We start from the raw sequence: 20,415 nt of genomic DNA on the forward strand, positions 1-20,415 counted from the left end.
ATCTGAGGTGGTCCCAGACCTGACCCTTGTGTGTGCTTGCCAGTATGGGGTCTGATTCAGTCTGTCACCCACATCAGCCTACACACACATTAATAGTTGCAATTCTCCAGACCCATCTCTCATGTAAACCACTGGATGTGCAGCCTAACCTAACCCAGCCCACTACACTCAGTCCTCACATACAACTGTGGGGACTGCAGCCTAGTCGGTGATCCACAATTACCCCCACCAGGCCAACCCCAATCCTGCTTCCACTGCTTGCCAAGATGTGCTGTAGATTGGCTCAGTCTCTCCTTCGCTCATGAATCTGCAACACATTCCCCCATGGTCTTCCCTCCCACACATCTCCTTACCCCCTTCCCTGATCACCTTATGCACCTCGCAGGTGGGGAAATCTCCAGGCTTGCTGCTCCTGCACGAATGTGCGCCTCACACTCCCCACCCTGGGGGCACCAGCCCCTCAACAGGCCCATACCCCCAGGCCTCCAGGAGTGAGCTGTCAGGTTACACCCCAGGCAGCCAAAAGGCACTGCACAGGACTAGCAAGCCTGGGCCTGGGAGTAAACCTTTTGTTTGGAAAAAAAAAAAAAAAAGTGAAGTTTACAGTGGAGAATACAAGTGACATAAGTAAGCATCATCCAGAATGAGAAAAACACAGAGCCCATGGCAGCCAATGCAATGCAACAAGAGCACAGCAATGTGATGTTTCTGCCCAAGCTGCACAAACTGAATCTGATCAGGAGGATCACGCATACCTAAACCAAGGGATATCTTGAAAATAATTGGCTTGTAACCTTCAAAAATGTCAAGGATGTCAGGCTGAGGAACTACTCCATACTGAAGGAGAATAGAGATGCGTTGGCTGAATAGGACCCAGAACTGTGGACCGGATCTATCCAGATCTATCCGGATCATCTGTTTGCCCTAGGGGGTCATTGTTAGGACAACTGGCAAAGCTTGCATGGGTGCTGAGCACTCCCTGGGGTAACACACAGTGCTGGTCTCTGCTGTAGTTATATGAGCGCGTGTTTGTGTTTGCAAGAAAACACCTTAAGTATGCAGAGGTGACAGTTAAACTGGCCGCTTACTCTAGCCTGGCTCAGACAGCAAGTTCTTTGTACTGAATTTTCAAGTTCCTCTAAGTGTATGTTTGTTTCAAAAACATGTAATCAAGTTATTGATTCAGATTTGCAGCTTTTGAGTCATTAAGGTAGTTTATATGCAGCGGTGAAACATCTAAGAAAAATTGTGTTCAACATGTCTATATGTTTAATTTATTAGATTTATAAAAATTGCTTAGGTACTTGGGAGGGTCTGTGAGTTCGACAATTAAAGTACTTTTAGAAGAAAATAGACTATATTACATTTATAACATGCAGCTTTAAGTGGCTGAAGGCATTTAAGTGAATGTGCAAATGGGACCAAATTATTATTTTAAAAGTTAAAAGTAATTGCTGATATTATCTAGACTTATAAATAGAATAGGGTTTTCAATGGAACTTAAAGTCCCGTGAATATTAATATTCTAAAACCAAAGAAAATGCAACTAGATTTTTTTTTTCTAAGTAACACAGATTCCACAATTAGCTAGCATTACCTTAGCACTGATTTTGTGCCTAGAGCTACTGGGATCAAAAAGGAATAGGAAATACAACCTCTTACCTGTACGGAGATCAGAGCTAATCACTGCTGTGCGATTAGCACACAGCAGACAATAACGAAAGAAGTAACGTGCAGGTGTCCAACGGTGATTCCACGGCCCTGGAAGGCAGAACTCAGGTTGGGAACAAAGCAAATGGAGACAAGAGTAGTATTCACCTTAAAATATCTCTATTTTTTCAGATCATATTCATTTATTGGCTTGTTTATTAGTGAGTTAAGGAAACAAAGAGAAAGAGATTCAGAGAGAGTATGTGCTCCCATCCACTGGTTCACTCCCTTGATAATTTTACTGGCCAGGTCTGGGCTAGGCTGGATTAGACCAAAGCTGAGGCAGTGGACTGGTCTGCATCTTCTCCAGGGGAGGCAGGAACACAGTTACCTGAGCCACCAGGACCCCCCTCCCCTGGTGCACAGCAGCAGGATGGTAGTTGGCAGCCAGAGCAGAAAATCACACCCATACACTCCTGTGTATCACAGGAGTCTTAAGTCATTTATGTGATGTCCAGATTTGACAAATCTATGGACACAGACGTTACATTAGTGGTTGAGTTCAATGGGATGAGTTGCAAAGAAAAGGAAGCATGGTGAATAACGGCCTTGTGCTTTCCTCTGGAGCAATGGAGACGTTATGAAATTGGTTGTGGTTAGATCTGCACAACTCTGTATATACTAAATACTGATTGATAATATACTATAAAATAGTGACTCAAATGGTATGTAAATTGTATTTCAAATCTCTTATATTTAAAAAAAAGAGGGGAGTATAGGGGTGGGAAACAGGCATTTGGCCTAGAGGTTAACACATCTGATAAGATAAATATCCATTTCTTGTGTTAGAGTGCCTAGGTTTAATACCCACCTCTGATTCCTGACTGTAACTTTTTTTTAAAGGTTTATTTATTTTGGGCCTAGTACAGTAATATAGTGGCTAAAGTCCTCACCTTGTATGTGTCAGAATCCCGTATAGGCACCAGTTTCTGTCCCAATGGTCCCACTTCCCATCCAGTTCCCTGCTTTTGGCCTGGGAAAGCAGTAGAGAATGATCCAAAGCCTTGGGATTCAATTCAAATAAATAAATCTCTTTTTTTAAGATTTATTTATTTTTATTTGAAAGGCAGATTTACAGAGAAGGAGAGACAAAGAAAAGATCTTCTGTCTGCTGGTTCACTCCCCAAATGGCTACAATAACCAGAGCTGAGCTGATTCAAAGCCAGGAACCAGCAGCCTTCTTTCAGTTCTTCCACACGGGTGCAGGGTCCCAAGGCTTTGTGTCACCCTTGACTGCTTTCCCAGGCCACAAACAGGGAGCTGGATATTAAGTGGAGCAGCCAGGACACAAACCAGCACCCATATGGGATCCTGGTGTGTGCAAGGTGAAGACTTTAGCCACTAGGTTACCACGCCAGGCCCAGATTTATTTATTTTTATTGGAAAGGTATATCAGATTTATAGAATGGAGAGCTAGAGAGAAAGACGTTCCAGCCACTGGTTCACTCCCCAAATGGCCACAACAGCCAGAGCTGACCCAACCCAAAGTAAGGAGCCAGGAGCATCTTTTGGGTTTCCCATGTGAATACAGGGTCTCAATACTTTGGGCCGTCTTCCACTGCCTTGCCAGACCACAAGCAGGGAACTGGATGGGAAGTGGAACATCTGAGACACAAACCAGCATGCATATGGAATCCTAGTGTGTACATGGCGAGGATTCAGCCACTGAGCCACGGAGCCAAGCTCAGTTTCTTCTTTGCTTCTTTTGTTTTTTTTAAGATAAATTTATTTTAGAGAGGAAGCAACAAAGATCTTCCATCGGTGGGCTCGCTACCCAAATGGCTGCAACAGCTAAAGGAGGGCCAGAGCGAGGCCAGCACCAGGAGCTGCATCCAGGTCTTTCATGTGGGAGGCAGTGGTCCAAGAACTTGAGCCACTTTCCAGTACCTTCCCAGGTGCACTAACAAGGAGCTGCACAGGGATCAGAGCAGACAAAATTTGAGCAGCTGCATTGCAGATGGTGGCTTAGCCTCCTGTGCCACACAGCCAACCCTGGGACATCTACTGTGAGTGATGGTTTGGCAGTTTGTGACAAAGCTAAGCATAGTCCACGTTAAAGCCCATATCTACACAAAAGCCAGCGCATGAATGTTTATTGCAACTTAAATGCTAAATGCTAAAACAATCAAGATGTGCTTCAAATGGTAAACAGACAAACCATCCATCCAAGGGGATGTTATTCATCCAGTAAAAGAAATGAGCTGTCAAGCCACAAAGAGACAGGGGGGAACCTTACATACGTACTGTGTGGTAAGAGGGGTCAGTCAGAGGCATCACATTCTAGAAAAAGCTAATCGGTAGAGACAACGCCAAAATCAGTGAAAGCAGGGGATTGCACAGGAAGGGAAGGAAGAATGGGCAGAGCTAGGAAAGTTGCAGGGCTGTGAAGCACAGGATAATGATGGGTGTGCAACACTGGGCACCTTACAAAACCCACAATACATTACCATACGGTAGCCAAGAGTGTAGCCCACAGACTTTGGTATAGAATAACGTATCCATGACAAAGATGCCACGCTTAGGTAAAATGTTCATGGCAGGAGTAATTTTATTTGGAGTTACATGGGAACTCTCCATACTATCTGTTCAGCTTAGTGTGAAGCCTAAAATTGCTCTAAAAATGTTTTGTTTGTTTAATAGCTAAGGAGAAAAATATGCTGAAGACAGATTTTAAAAAAGTGCCTCAGACTTGGAGCAGATGTAGTGGCACAGTGGGGTAAGCAGTTGTGTGGGAAGTCTGCATCCTACATCAGGGTGCCCAAGATGGAGTCCTGCCCATCTTTCTACTAACAGGCCCAGGGGCAGCAGCTGATGGCTGAAGTGGCTGAGTCCCTACCGCCCACCTGGGAGACTCAGGTGGAGCTCCTGGCTTTGGTCCAGCTGCTGTAGGCATCTAAGGAGTAAGCCAGCAGGTGGAAGGTTTCTTTCTCTCTCTCTCCTCTCTCTCTCTCGCTTGCTCTTCCTTTTCAAACAATTTGAAATCAATAAAACTGTTTTAAATATTAGCTTAGAGAGACTAATACAGAAAGTTTTGAACAGACGGGAAGAAGTCAGCTGGCCTGTAATTGCTCAGCCTGTGTCTTACTGGTCAGACTCCCAACTTTGCTTTTCCTAGACCTCGCCAGGTAGGATGCAGAGTTGGGTTATTCCTCACTTGCTAAGCCGTTGGGGATTTCTCTGCTCCCCTGCCTAAGACTTTTCTACTCCTCAATTGTTAATATGCGGCTTGTTAGAGTTATAAAACTGCTTTGATCACCCTAAAATGCATAAAGTTCTGGAAAATCTTACTTGAATGCTATATACTGCTAAGTTAACATTGAAAATAAATAAATAAATACTTTAAATAAATTATTTAAATAGCAGAAACTAGACCCCAAAATGATGAACAAAATGTTACTTCCTAAATAAAAGGAGTCAAGCCTTTTTTAAAAGGGTCTGTGTGCTCGGCAGTCAGGAAACGCCCTCCCTCCCAGAGAACACACATCGTGACACTGCATTCCCCTTTTGCTATGCGAGTGTTCAGAACAAGGCCCGTGCCACCCTGGGTGTCGGGTGTGCTGCTACGAGACAGCCAGGGGGAGTCGCGGAAAATTCTGCTCTGGAAATTTCCTTACGTGGGGGGCATAGTCCACTTTCATCCGAGATTTTGTAATCACTAAAAAGCATTCTCTATCACCTTGATTCACGTTCTGTTTTTCAGTTAAATGTATGTATTCACACCTCAAAATGCTTACATGGCCAGGAAGGGTACCAGGGCCAAAGCCAGGAATTTAGTCCAGTTCTCTCCCAAGTGTCATAGGAACCCAAGTACTTGAGGTAGTATTTCAAGGGTTTAGGTCCCTGCCGCCTATAGGACACCTGGGCTGTGTTCCTGCCGCCCAGCTTTGGTCCGATCCCTGGGGACTCTGGAGTGGATCATGGCCGCTTTCACTGGCTTTATAACCCCTGTGGAACAATTTTCCCTGACTCATGTCCATTATGGATTTGAAATCTGAACACTCAGAGAACCAATCACCCTGGGCTCCCAAAGAATCAACGTTGGGGGCAGCTTTTTGGTGCACAGGCTAAGATTCCAGCTGGAACTCCCACATCCGTGTCAGACTGCCTGCTTTCAGTCCTGCCTCTGCTCTCACATGCAGCGTGCACACTCCCTGAGCAGCAGCCTTCAGGATAGCTCAAGGTCTTGGGGCTCTGACACCCAAATGAAAGAACTGAACTAAGTTCCTGGCTTCAGCTACTGCAGCCTTTGGGGGAGGAACCAGCAGATGCCGTGTCTCTATGTCTATTTCTGCCTCTTAAATAATTATAATAAATTAACTCAGAGGATTTTTTTTTTCTAAATAATCAGCTCCATTATCCTGCTTTACTAAGACTGTGGGAAAGGTGCTGTTCGTGATAGGCAGGAACGCACTAGAGAATGCTTAGCCAGTTGGGTCAATCAAGACAAAAGCAGGAGCCACACACCCCACCAGTGAACAAGGATTTTCCAGCTGTACCTGGGGGCACATCAAGATCTGGGAGCCCTGAGCTCCACTCTGTTGGTTGAATCTTGGTTTTTAAGACAGATTCGTGTATTTTCATTGGAAAAGTAGATTTACAGAGAGAAGGAGAGACAGAAAGACCTTCCACCCACTGGTCCACTCTCCAAGTGGCTGCAGTTCCCAGACCTGAGCCAATCTGAAGTCCAGAGCCAGGAGCTTCTGGTCTCCCACATGGGGGCAGGGGCCCAAGGACTTGGACCATCCTCCACTGCTTTCTCAGGCCATCAGCATGGAGCTGATCTAGAAGTAGAGCAGCCAGGACACAAACCAGCGCCTGTATGGGATGCTGGTACCACAGGGCAAAGGATTAGCCAGCTGCACACCACACCGGCCCCAGGCCCTGATTTTTTTTTTACTTGAGACACAAGATTGACAAAAATAGTCAAATTTCCCTGCTTTGATGGGACTCACGCACTGAAGCTTCCTTCAGGTAAACAGCACACACAGCAAATCGGGAAACGTGCAGTTCTGTACTAAGAAAATGAGGGCTCTGGAGGAAAGACACAGGGCGAAGGGAGCCAGAGGGTGGTGGAAGGGCCACAAGGCCTGCTCTGCCTTAGGGTCTGTACCTGCTGGACCCCAGGTACCTGCTCGCTGGCTTGATGGCTCTTACCAGCTTTCCTCTCTGTCCTGGGGTCTAAGAAGCGGGGTAGGTGAGCCCTAGGGGAGCCATCAGCCTGAAATCCGTGGTGGGTTGGCACAGGGATGAGAGAGATGAAAGACTGGAGGGTGACAGTGTCTGAAACTCCTCTTCTTTTATCAAAGTGAGTGACCATGGAAACGCAGGAGCCCGAGGTGGCAGTGGAACTGAGTGACTGAGCAAGCGTGTGTGCGTGCGTGCGTGCGTGTGTGTGTGTGTGTGTGTGTGTGTGTGCGTGTGTGATGGCAGAGGCAGCTAGAGTTGAAGCGGCACTCCACAGTGAGTGTGGCCCTTTAAATAAGCCTCATTTATTTGTATTCACTAAGGATGGAGAGCACGCTCACTCCACACAGGTTAGCTTTTTCCAAAACGTGTGATGTCAATGTGAATGCGTTTTTAGCCATTGTTCAAAGAAGAACATGCTGCTTTGGAGCATTTCATTTACAAGGCTAATGAGATTGGGACATCACCTATTTAGTTTTAAAAACCTGTGCTTGACATATAAATGGTGTGAAATAGAAGTAGGCGTTTTGCCTACCAGCCATGTCCCATGTCACAGTATTTGGGTCTGACTCCAATTTCCTGGCTGGTGCAGACTCTGGCCCGTGGCAGGTGGTGACTTAAGGGTTTGGGTCTCTGCCACCCACGTAAGAGACCAAGGGTGAGTTGTTGACTCCCAGCTTTGGCCTGACCGAGGCCTGTCCATTGTGGGCATCTGGGGAGTGACCCTGTGGGGGCTCTGTCTCTCTGTGCCTCTTGAACAACAACGGCAGGAAAACGGTGCTAACCCCAGCTTCTGCTCACACTGCTGGGTGCTAGTGAGGATACGCTGTGTTACAAACCCCACTTGCAGTGGATATCACAGCCCAGGTTGATTCCTCCCTCAAATTCTGTGTGTGTCAGCGGTTGGCTGGGGTCACTGTGTCATGCCTCCTCATTCCGGGACACAGGCTGGGGAAGCAGCTGTCATCTCAGACATTGCCAGTCGCCATGGCAAAGAGAGCGAGACCTTGGGAGGGTATTGCATGCACAATGAAATGCTTCGAACTGGTCCCACATGGCACTGTTGTCCCTCTGTAACCATGGGAAACTGGTTCTGAGATCCCCTACAGACATCAAAATCCTTGGATGCTTAAGCCATGTGTAAAATGGCATCAGATTTACATGTAACTTATGTGCATTCTTTTGTGCATGTTAAACCATCTCTACATTACTCATAATATCTAATATAAGTATCTTGTAAATAGTCATTATGCTTAGGAGACAGTGATGAAAAAAAATCTGCAAATGCTCAGGACAGGTGTAATTTTTAAAAAGATGTATTCATTTTATTGAAAGGGCAGATTTACAGAAAGAGAGAGAGAGAGATCTTCCATCTGGTTCACTCTTCAGGTAGCTACAATGGCCAGAAGTGAGCCAACCTGGAGCCAGGAGATTCCTCTGCTTTCCCATGTAGGTGCAGAGTTCCAAGGCTTTGTGGCCCAATCCTCTATTGCTTTCCCAGGCCACAAGCAGGGAGCTGGACGGGAAGCAGAATAGCCAGGACATGAACTGGTGCCCATATGGGTTGCCAGTGCTTGTAGGTGGGCGAAGATTTAGCCAGTTGAGCCATTGTACCAGCCCCCAGAACAGATGCAATTTTTTAAAAATATTTTCAAATCATAATTGGTTGAATCCACAGACTTGAGCCCAGCATGTGTGGAGGGCCAGTTGTATTTCCATTTGAAACTCCTGGGCCAGAATGAATAACACAGCCCCACCCAGCCACAAGAGGGCCAAAAATGCAGTTTTACTATTTCCCAGGAAAGCAAGATGCTGCAAACAGTGAGTGACGAGTACCAATGTCAGCCATCAACCACTGGAGCCCACTGATACTCAAACAACTGAACCAAGAAACAGCCAATCAGAGCTCCGCTCACAGCACCCCCTGCATGTTAGTGCCAGCCCTTTAAAGTTGCTGCTCTTTTCTGTTTTATTCATTTATTTGAGAGACACAGAGAAAGCTCTCATTCACTGCTTTATGCCTCAAATACCTACAACAGCCAGGGCTGGGCTGGGTCCCAAGTAGGACCTGGAGACACAACCAAGACTCACCATATGGGTGGAGAAACCCAGCTCCCTGAGCCATCACTGTTGTCTTCCAGGATCTCTGTGGCTGGCAGCTGGAGTCAGGACCCGGAGCTAAGTATTAAACCCACATATTCTGATGTTGGGAGCACACGTCATGAATGCTAAGCCAAATGCCTGTCTCCTATGTTGTTTCTTGATGTCCAAGCACAGTTTGTTCTTGATACACTTTCTAAAGACCTTTTATGTGGACAGATTTCTAAAAATTTTTGCAACAAAATGGACCTATCTTTTAGTTCCATTTTCTGTGGACATTCTGAGGTGCTCTCATATATAACATGGTACAAACTGCAACCTGTGAACAGAGACAAATAATGAAGGAGTGTGTTTGTGTCAGAAGAATGTGAGTGGGAGAGAACATGAAAAACCTGGTCAGGTTTACAGAGAGAAGGAAAAACAGAGAGGAAGATCTTCCAACCACTGTTCACTCCCCAAGTGGCCACAATGGCTAGAGCTGAGCTGATTCAAAGCCAGGAGCCAAGAGCTTCTTCCAGGTCTCCCATGTGAGCGCAGGGTCCCAAGGCTGTCCTCTACTGTTTTCCCAGGACACAAGCAGGGAGTTGGAAGGAAGTGGAGTAACATGCCAGGATCCCACTGAGCTGATGTCAGCAGGAAACAGAAGTGTTCTAAAGGACAAAATGAGGAGACGCGCCTTCCAGCTTGTAGCAGCCCTGATCCAGTCCTGTCCTTGCTAGCGATGGCCAGTGGCAAGACCCGAAGGTCTCTCTGTGGCCTCCACAAGCGAATCAAAAGCCCCTCCAGAATCTACTGAATAAAGTGACCTCACTCATTTTCATTTAATTCAGGGAGAGGATTTGTCTCCAATTCAGTAACCTACCTGCCCAAACGACCCTTGATGAAAACTACAGCCAAGGCTCCCAGCAAACTTGCTATAGGGGAATTATGACTCCTTATGAAGGACTATACTATTGTAGCAACTTGGGGAAAATCTGTAGGGGTTGGGAGTTTCGAGGGGAATCCCAGTCTGTACGAATTTGTATCGTAAAATTCAAGAATCCAAAATAAAAATTTAACGAAAAAAATAAAACATACAGAGATATAGAAAAAATAATAATTAGTGTAAATGAACAGAGCACTCTGATCAACAGGAAGAAATTATGCAAATAGATTTTAAATAATTCAGCTATAGTATCTATAAGATGTATTTTGGATTCAAAGGCAAATAGGTTACAAGAAACGCTAGGGGGTTGGTGTTTGGCTAAGATACGTCTCCCCTATTGGAGTGCCTGGGTTTCAGTCCCAACTCCACTCCTCATCCCAGCATCCTCACTGGTGTGTACCCTGGGAGGCATCAAGCATCAAGCAGTTGGGTTCACTGCCATGCAGATGAGAGGCACAGACTGAGTTTGGGGCTCCCAACTTTTCCCTGTTGAAGCTGTGTCCTTTCAAGACCTTGCAAAAACAAGTCAGTGGATGGGTGTTCTGCCTGATCTCTTACCTTGCCAATCAACAAATACTTTTTTAAAAAAGGTTTATTTATTAATATTGGAAAGGCAGATATACAGAGAGCAGGAGAGACAGAGAGGAAGATCTTCCCTCCGATGATTCACTCCCCAAGTGAGCGCAATGGCTGGTGCTGAGCCAGTCCGAAGCCAGGAGCCCAGAACCTCTTCTGGGTCTCCCACGCGGGTGCAGGGTCCCAAGACTTTGGGCCATCCTCGACTGCTTTCCCGGGCCACAAGCAGGGAGCAGGATGGGAAGTGGAGCTGCCGGGATTAGAACCTGTGCCCATGTGGCATCCCTGCGTGTTCAAGATGAGGACTTTAGCCACTATGCCAACGCACCAGGCCCCAACAAATACTTTAACAAACAAGTAAGGAAAAAGAAGTAGTAAAAATACATCATGCACACAGTAACTAACCATGGATGATCGGGAAGACTCTCCCAGCTCCTGGCTTCGGGTTGGGTGCAGCTCCAGCCATTGCGACTACTTGGGTAGTAAATCAATGGACAGAGGCTCTACCTTCCTGTCTCTCTTCCTCTCTGTATATCTAACCTTTGAATAAAAAGCAAGACTTTTTAAAATAAATAAAAATAAATAATCAATGTGTCAAAAAATTATAAGGGCAACTGGAAAATAAGATTAATGGAAACAGTGGCCCAGCGCAGTGGCCTAGCAGCTAAAGTCCTCACCTTGAACGCACCCCAGGATCCCATATGGGCACCAGTTCTAATCCCAGCAGCTCCACTTCCCATCCAGCTCCCTGCTTGTGGACTGGGAAAGCAGTTGAGGACAGTCCAAAGCTTTGGGACCCTGCGCCCGTGTGGGAGACCTGGAAGAGGTTCCTGGATCCTGGCTTCGGATCGGCATAGCATCGGCTGATGAGCTCACTTGGGGAGTGAATCATCAGACGGAGGGTCTTCCTCTCTGTCTCTCCTCCTCTCTGTATATCTGACTTTCCAATTTAAAAAAAAAAAAGATTAATGGAAACAAAAACTCAGGGACTGGTGTTGTGGCCCAGTTCCATTTCTGTGCAATAGCATTGACAATCTGAAAATGAAATAAAAGGATTCATTTTACAGTAGCATCAAAAAGAAATACTTGAGAACACAAATTAATAAAAGAAGTGCAAATGGTATGTTGAAAACTACAAAACATCATTGACTTTGTAATAAAAAGATAAATAATCCAATTGACAATGAGCAAAGGGCCCGAATAGGTATTGCTCCAAAGAAGATACACAGATGGCCAAACTAACCCGTGAAAAAATAGGCATCATTAGACAACAAGGAAATGTGAATTAGAACCGCAGTAGGATACCATATTGTGCTCTCTAGGAAAGCTACAATAAAAAAAGAAGATGCATGGGGTGGGCACTATGGCACAACAGAACAGGTCAGTGCTTGGGATACCTGCATCCCATATCCAAGTGCTGGTTCAAGTCCAGCTACTCCCTCTCCAGCTCCCTTCTCATGTGCTCGGAAAGAGCAGACTTCAAAGACTGAAGTTCCTGCCACCCACATGGGATGAACTTCCTGCCTCCTGGCTTTAGCTTGGCACAGACCCGGATGTTGTATCCATCTAAGGACTGAGCCAGGGGGTGGAAGATGTCTCTTTACCTGTTTCTGTCACTCTCAACTTTTCAAAAAAATAACGAATCAGTAAAAAATAAGTTAAAGGATATGGAGAGTAACAAGTGTTTGCAAGAAATTGGGAGTAGGGATAGGAATGACGCAGCTGCTTAACAAAGCAGGTTGTTAAACATGGAGTCCTAGGTGATATGTACTCCTTGGAAGACATCAAGAGACATGAGACCATATGCCCACACAGAAAACCTGTGCATGAACTCAAGCCTCTGTATTACCATCAGAAATGTAAACAATACTGCATTTTAGTAGCACTTGTGTCTAAGTTGATAGGTATGAAGTTGATAGGTATTCGTCGTGCATTTCCTCCTTGTAGCAGACAGCTCAGGCTGGCTATAAATAGTTGTGGAATTCATGGATGCATAACTCAGAGAGAATGGAATGTCCAAGTAACAGTGGTAGTGCCTTCTCTCCCTTAAAAAATCAAATCAAATTCAGGAGGTTGGTTGGTGGCATCAGAACAAGCAGAGTGAGTTAAGTAAGTCAAATTTTAAAAGATTTATTTAATTTTGGGTCCAGTACCATGGTGTAGTAGAGTAAGCCTGCACCTGCAGCATTGGCATCCCATATGGGTGCCAATTGGAGTCTTGGCTAATCTATTTCCGATCCATCTCCCTGCTTGTTGGCTGGGAAAGCAGCAGAGGATGGTCCAAGTCATTGGGCCCCTGTACACACACGAGAGACCTGGAAGAAACTCCTGGCTTCGGCCCAGTCGCAGCCATTTGGAGATTGAACCAGTGATTGGAAGAGCTCTCTGTCTTTCCTTCTATCTGTCATTCTGACTTTCAAATAAGAAGAACATAAATCTTTTTTAAAAAATGATGAAACTGATTTATTTTAGAAAAATATTTTTTATTTATTTGAAAAACAGAGTGACAGAGAGATATAGAAAAAGAGACCTTTTTATAAGATGTGTTGATTTGAAAGCAAAGTCAGAGAGAGGCACAGAGAGAGAGAGAGCATGCTTCCATCCACAGCTTCACTCCTCAAATGGCTACAATGGTTGGAGCTGGGCAAAGTTGAAGCCAGGATCTAGGAACTGCAGCTAGGTTTCTACATGAGTGCAGGGGCCCAAGCACTTGGGTCTTCTGCTGCTTTCCCAGGGATCTGGTGCAGAAGCAGAGCAGCTGAGATTCAAAGCAGAGCTCCAATATGCATCACAAGCATAACTTAATCCACTTCACCACAACACTTGCCAGTAGATATTCTATTCAACGTGTTAATTTACGTATAACATATATGGGATTCATTTTGCATGGAAACTCAAGCCAGATTTAAATGGAAATTAATGTGGCAAAGATTAGCATGGCAGAATTTTGCAAGGCAGAAAGCAACAGCAAAGGTGAGATGCAAGTTACAGTGTGTGTTTAAGAGCAGACTGCGCTAGAAGGAAAGGCGGAGAGGCAGGTGGGCTTCGGACCATGCGGGGGGAGAGGGGAGCACTTGCGATTGCACGATTCAGTACCTCCCAGGTAAGGTGAGGGTTTTGTTTTCACCCTGATACAACAGGGAGCTGTTGAGGGCTGTTGAGCAGAGAAGAGCTGGTATCTGACAGTAGGAATGCTCATAGGTGCTCTCTGGTTCATTAATCTGAACTTTCGCATAGAATTTTTGTGCAGGTTCATACTCTACAGTATTTTTTTTTTCATTAACCTACTGGTGGACATTTAAGTCGTTTCTATTTCAATTATACGCAATGCTTCAGTGGATTTTTTTTTAATCCCTTGGAGCACATACGGGAGAATTCTGCTGGAAGGGGAATTACTGGATTGTGGGTATTTGCCTGTCTAATGTTGTTAGGATTGCTGAACTGCTCTGCAAAATGATGTCCCACTTTGCACCTGCTGGCAGACAAGTTTCATTTGCTACACAGTCTCATTGACCCTTAAAATACCTGTGATTTTAGTTTGTATTTCCCCCACACTTGGTAAGGCAGAGCACCTTCCCTTATGCTTATTTGTGCTTTGAGTTCTTCTGCCTGCTGTGGACGTCTTTGATCATTATGATCTGTGGTTATGCATGCCTTTATTGGAGAGAGAGAGACAGAGATTGGTCCTATCCTCCTCTCTGGGTTACCCCGATTTACTCCCCCAAATGACTGTAGTGACTGGCTAAGGTTGGACCAGCACAAAACCAAGAAGAACCAGGAACTCCATCCAGGTCTCCCACATCTTGCTGCCTGTCAGGATTGACACCAGCAGGATGCTGAAGTCAGAGGCAGAGGTGACTGTTGAGCCCAGGCACTCTAAAACAGCACTTCACCTGTGCTTTTTTTCTTTTTTAATCTATTTGTTTGAAAGGCTAAGTGACAGCACTCTTTGGCTGGTTCACTCCCCAAATGCCTGCATCAGCCAGAGCTGGGCCAGGCTAGGCCAGGCTGAAATCAAAAGCCAGGAATTCCATCTGAGTCTCCCACATGGGTGGCAGGGACCCAAGTACTTGGACCATCACCTGCTACCTTCCCAGGCAAATTAGCAGGGAGCTGCATCATAAGTGGAACTGTAGAACTTGAACCGGTATGGGATTTGGGGATCCCAGGCCAGGGCTGTACGCACAGCGCCATAATGTTGGTCCTGGCTTCGGTGTTTTTAAGCCCCAGGCCAAACACCTGCTCTTCTAACTTTATAAAAAGTATTTCTTGAAATTTTTATCTTTTAGATGTCAATCCTTTGTTGAATACACCCAATCCATGGTTGATTATACATAATGAAAATATCTTCTCTTTCCTGGCCTGTCTTCACTTTTTAAAATGACAAGTTTTGCTGTACAGAAGTTTTTAATTTTTATGTGGTTGAATGTCTGAATCCTTTTAAGGCTTGTGCTTTTCTATGACTTGTTTAAGAAGTTCTCCTCCATGCCAAGTTCATAAAATTTTTTCATATCCATTCCTCTGTTTGTTAATGCAACCAATCTGGTTAGTGTTAGGACAACGTGGGGGGACAGATCTGTCCCTCTGGAAGCAACTTTGCGTATCTTGCCCAGCTTCTCTGTTGCTGGTTTCTCAATTTCACCCTCTGTGGGCAACATTCTTCCCCTTTTTGGCAGATGCCAGCGAAAAGGTTATTCAAGTGTCCAAATCCTAGCCAGATTTTTGTTGATTGGACCCAAAGTGGAACTCAGAAATCTGCATTTTGATTTACAAGTGATTTTTCTTAATGTTTATTTATTTTAATTTTTCATCTATTAAAAGGCTGAGAGTAACAGACAGAGACAGAGGGAGAGGAGGAGAATCTTCTATCTGCTGGTTTAGTCCTCAAATGCCCACTTCATCTAGGCTAGTTCAGGCCAAGGTCAGGTGCCTGTAACTCCAGCTGGGTCTCTGGGACGGCACTTGAGCTGTCAGCTGCTGCCCAGAATGAAAAGCAAAGCAGCAAGAAGCACACGTGGTAACCTATGGTGCCCATCCTGGTTTATTTCTTTGCTTTGACATACTAAGCCTCTTTTTTAGAGAAACAGAGAGCGCCCTTCCATCTGCTGCTTCACTCCCTAGATCACCACAGTGGCTGGGACTTGACCAGACTGAACTCGGGGAGCCTGCAACTTAATCTAAGTCTCCCAGGTGGGTAGTTGGGTCACAAGTACTTGAACCATCTCCTGCTTGCCTCCTAGGGTTTATAATAGCAGGAAAATGGAATTGAGAATAGAGCAAGGACTCCAACTTAGTTACTCATGAAGGTGAGCATCTTTTTTTTTTAAGATTTATTTATTTTTATTGGAAAGGCAGATAGACAGAGAGGAGAGACAAAGAGGAAGATCTATCCGAAGACTCACTCCCCAAACGGCCACAACGGCTGGTGCTGTGCCAATCCGGAGCCAGGAGCCAGGAACTTCCTCCAGGTCTCCCACACTGTGGCAGGGTCCCAAGGCTTGTTGCGCCATCCTCGACTGCTTTCCCAGGCCACTAGCAGGGAGCTGGATGGGAAGCAGGGCAGCCGGGATTAGAACCAGAGCCCATATGGGATGCTGGTGCATTGCAGGTGAGGACTTCAGCTGCTAGGCCACCACGCCAGGCCCTATGTGCCACTTCTTTCCCAGGTGTATTAACAGGGAACAAGATTAGAAGTGAAGCAGTCAGAATTTGAACTGGCATACATTTGCAACATGTTGCTTGCTCAACCCCATAATGCACAAAACACCAGCCCCTTAGCCATTGTCTTAAGTGCTAGGCTAAATGCCTGCTCCTAAGTGCTTTGTATTTGTATTAATTAATTCACTTGATTTTCAAAGCAATTCTGTGGTACGTGGTCAGTGCTAATACTGTTCCATCCTACTTAAAGGGAAACTGGGACAAGACACCTGGAAGAAGATGATTCAGACGCTGGTCCTTCTCAAAGCTTTCCTCTCCAGTTGCCGTTATTTAACATCAGGGTTGGGAGGGACAGGAGTTTTCTTAATTTAAACCCATACATCTGGGAGTGTATTTAAATCTGTCAATATGGCTGCATTCCACATTATAATATGAGGGTTCAATCCCCAACTCCAGCTCTTGACTCCAGCTTCCTGTTGATGCAGATCATGAAAGTAGCAGTTGGTGCTTGGATTCCTGCCACCTATGTGGAAGACCCGGATTGTGGGTTTTGTTACCAGCTCTGGCCATTGGAGGCTTTTTGGAAATGAATCAATTAGTTGAGAGGAGCTCTCCATATATCCGTCTCATCACTTTTCAAATTAAATAAATAAACACACACATGCATACATAAAAACCCAACCTGTTCTAGCATTTCCCACCCATTAGGATAAACAGTACCAAACCTTCAGGAGCAGAGGGTGGCATTGATGCAGTGGTGAAGCTGCCACAAATGATTTCCACATCCCACGTTGAAGTGGCCATGACTCCCACGCTCTGGGAGGCAGCAGATGATGGCTCAAGTGACTGCGTCCCCGCTTCTCACACGGCCAACGTGGTTTAAGTTCCAGGCTGCTGGCTTCGACCTGGGCCAGGCTTATCTTTCATTGGCTCCTGGGTTGTGAGGCAGAAAGATGGGATAATTCCCTCTCTCTCTGCCTTTCAAGGAAAATAAAGCAGAAAATACTAAAAATGCTGTGTTCGGAAGGAGAAATTTGGACCTCTTGTGTATTGTTAGTAGGAATATAAAATGGCATAGCTGCTGTGGGAAGAAAAAAGTAGGGCAGGGTCAGTGCTGGGGTGTGGTAGACCAAGTTGCTGCCTACAGTGCCAGAGCATCCCACAGAAACACCGATTTTATCCCCAGTTACTCCACTTCCACTCCAGCTGCCTGCCAAAAGCAACAGAGGCTGGCCCGACTTCTTGAACCCCTGTACCCATGTGAGAGACTCTGAAGAATCTCTAAGCTCTTGACTTTGGTCTGGTCCAGCCCTGCTGTTGTACCCGTTGGGGAATGAACCAGTTGGGCAGTGAACCAGCAGTAGGAAGATCTTTCTGTAACTCTGACTTTCATATAAATATATATAATATATTATATATATATTATAATATATAACTTACAAAGCATTGGGCTGTTCCAAAATTTTGACACCAGCTCCAACATGGTGAAACCTAGAAGACATGATACTATGTGAAATAAGCTGGTCACTAAAGCATACAAACACTGTGACACTGGCTACTGGAAGTACCCAGAGTAGCCAGAAAGGGACCAAAAAGAGAGTGGTCCTCCTAGCTCATGGCATCCACAGAATTGGCCATTTGGGGACTAGATAGATGATCTCTCTCTCCCTCTCTCTTTCTCCCCTTTTTTGATCACTCTGCCTTACAGATACATCTTTTAAAAAAGAAGCAAAGAAAGAAAGTAGAGTTGTGGTTATCTGGGATTAGGGGCAAGGAGGGCTAGAGCAGTTCCACAGGAACCAAATTTTCAGATTTGAAACGTGAAATGAAGTGAGTAGGTGGTGGTGATGTTGGGCAGGCAATGTACATGCACTTCATGCCGCAAAACTGTCCCCGTGAAGTGGTGAAGCATGTAGATCCTATGTCACAGACAGTTGATTATAATCATGGAGAAACAAAACAGGAAACTGTGCTAGTGGAAGACTCTAGACTGCAGGAAAATGACTTGTCCATTTTCTTCATTATATTCAATCAAACAATGGTTGTACTTGTCAGCATCTAAAAATATGGGGTGAATAAATGGGAGAATTGATTTTCTAAAGATTTATTTATTTTTATTGGAAAGGCAGACTTACAGAGAGAAGGAGACACAGAGATAGAAAGATTTTCCAGCTCCTGAATCAGTCCCCAAATGGCAGCTGAGCTGATTCAAGCAAAGGATTAGTCTCCCACATGGGTACTGAGACTCAATGACTTTCCTGCCTTCCCAGGTCCTAAGCAGGAAGCTGGATCGGAAGTGGGACAGCTGGGACTTGAATTGGTGCCCATATGGGATGCTGGTTCTACAGACAGTGGCTTTATCTGATACGTCACATTGCTGGCCTCACTAAATAAGCAAATATTTTTTAAAAGACATGGAAAGTTGTGTTGGGAAGAAAGGAAGGGAAACAGATTAGGGCAGGGGCAAGTAGAGCAAGAAGTTCAGGCAGCACTTAAGGCAGCCAAAGCAAGGCTAAAAGGCAGCTGGGGAGACAAGGGCGTGTTTCTAGGGAAGAAGTCAGTGGGCCTTGGAGTGTGCTGCAGCCTCACCAGCCTCCTCTCCCCATCCCCACAGCCCCCTGGCTGTCAGGGCTTTCTCATTCTACCTGTATCCCCCCAGCCTGATTAGACCGAGTCATCTTCCTAAGTCCGTTGTCATTTCTGCAACTTCCACCATCAGCCTCATCCTCTACCTGCTAACATCTAACCTTCTAGAACTCTGTTCTTTTAGCAACAGCAGGGTACACTGCTCTTCCTCTACTGGTCTCCACTAGCTTTTGTTTAAAAACTTATTAGGGAAGAATTCAAATATGCAAATAATAGAGTGTTCAGTGAGTCCCTGGGTCCACTCATGTGGCTGGGCCCAATACGGTCATTTCTCTTTCCTCTTCTTCTGCTTCTGCTGCTGCTTCTCTTCCCCTCCTTCCCGCTCCCCTCCCCCTCCTTACTCCCCCTTCCCCTCCCTCCTCCTCCTGCTTCTGCTTCTTCCTCTGCTTGATCTTCTTCTGCTGCTGCTGCTTGATCTTCTGCTTCTTGATTCACTCTCCAAATGGCCGCAATGGCCAGAGCTGAGCTGATCCAAAGCCAGGAGCCAGGAGCCTCTTCCTGGTCTTCCACATGAGTGCGGAGTCCAAAGGCTTTGGACCATCCTCCACTGCTTTCCCAGGCCACAAGCAGGGAGCTGGATGGGAAGTGGGGCTGTTGGGATTATAACCAGCACCCATATGAGATCCCAGCGCGTTCGAGGTGAGGACTTCAGCTGCTAGGCTATCGTGCTGGGTTCTTTTTTCTTTCTTTTTCAAAGATTTATTTAGTTTTATTGAAAAGGCCTATTTAGAGAGAGGAGAGTCATAGAGAAAGATCTGTCTGTGCGCTGGTTCACTCCCCAAGTGGCCACAACAGCTACACCTGAGCCAATCTGAAGGCAGGAGTCATGAGCTTTTTCTGGGTTTCCCACATGGGTGCAAGGTCTCAAGACCCTGGACCATCATCTACTGCTTTCCCAGCCACAAGCAGGGAGATGCATGGTAAGTGGAGCATCTGGAACATGAACCAGTGCCCATATGGCTCCCAGTCTGTGCAAGGGGAAGATTAGCTAATTCAGCCATAGTACTGGGCCCAGACATTTTAAAAATTATTTATCTGGTTTTTTTTTTAAGATTTTATTTATTTTTATTGGAAGGTCAGATATACAGAGAGGAGGAGAGACAGAGGAAGATCTTCAGTCCGATGATTCACTCCCCAAGTAACCGCAACGGCCAGTGCTGTACCGACCCAAAGCCAGAAGCCAGGAACTTTCTCCAGGTCTCCCACACTGTGGGAGGGTTCCAAAGCTTTGGGCTGTCTTCGCCTGCCTCCCCAGACCACAAGCAGGGAGCTGGATGGGAAGCAGGGCTGCCAGGATCAGAACCGGCACCCATGATTTATTTGTTTTATAGTGCATTTCCATAAATTCTGGGAATTTCCCTCCATCCTCCCCAAATTCCCTTCCTGCAATGATTTCCTCTGTATTAATACAATAGTTCAATCCTTCTAAAACAGTCACAACTCCATCATTCTGCTATTTAAGTGTATCCTGACTTTGTAGGTATGACCAATGGCATACAGTTTAGGAAGCTATTGTCAAGATATATTTATAATAATTTCATTGAGAGTCTATTTTTGATTTGGAAGTAGAGGCGCATGCTGCTTTATATCTTCACATCTTGATATGATAGTCTATT

The sequence above is a fragment of the Ochotona curzoniae genome, unplaced genomic scaffold (genome assembly GCF_017591425.1).
Source record: "Ochotona curzoniae isolate NIBS_2020 unplaced genomic scaffold, NIBS_Ocur_1.0 contig_2692, whole genome shotgun sequence".
Taxonomy (NCBI): domain Eukaryota; kingdom Metazoa; phylum Chordata; class Mammalia; order Lagomorpha; family Ochotonidae; genus Ochotona; species Ochotona curzoniae.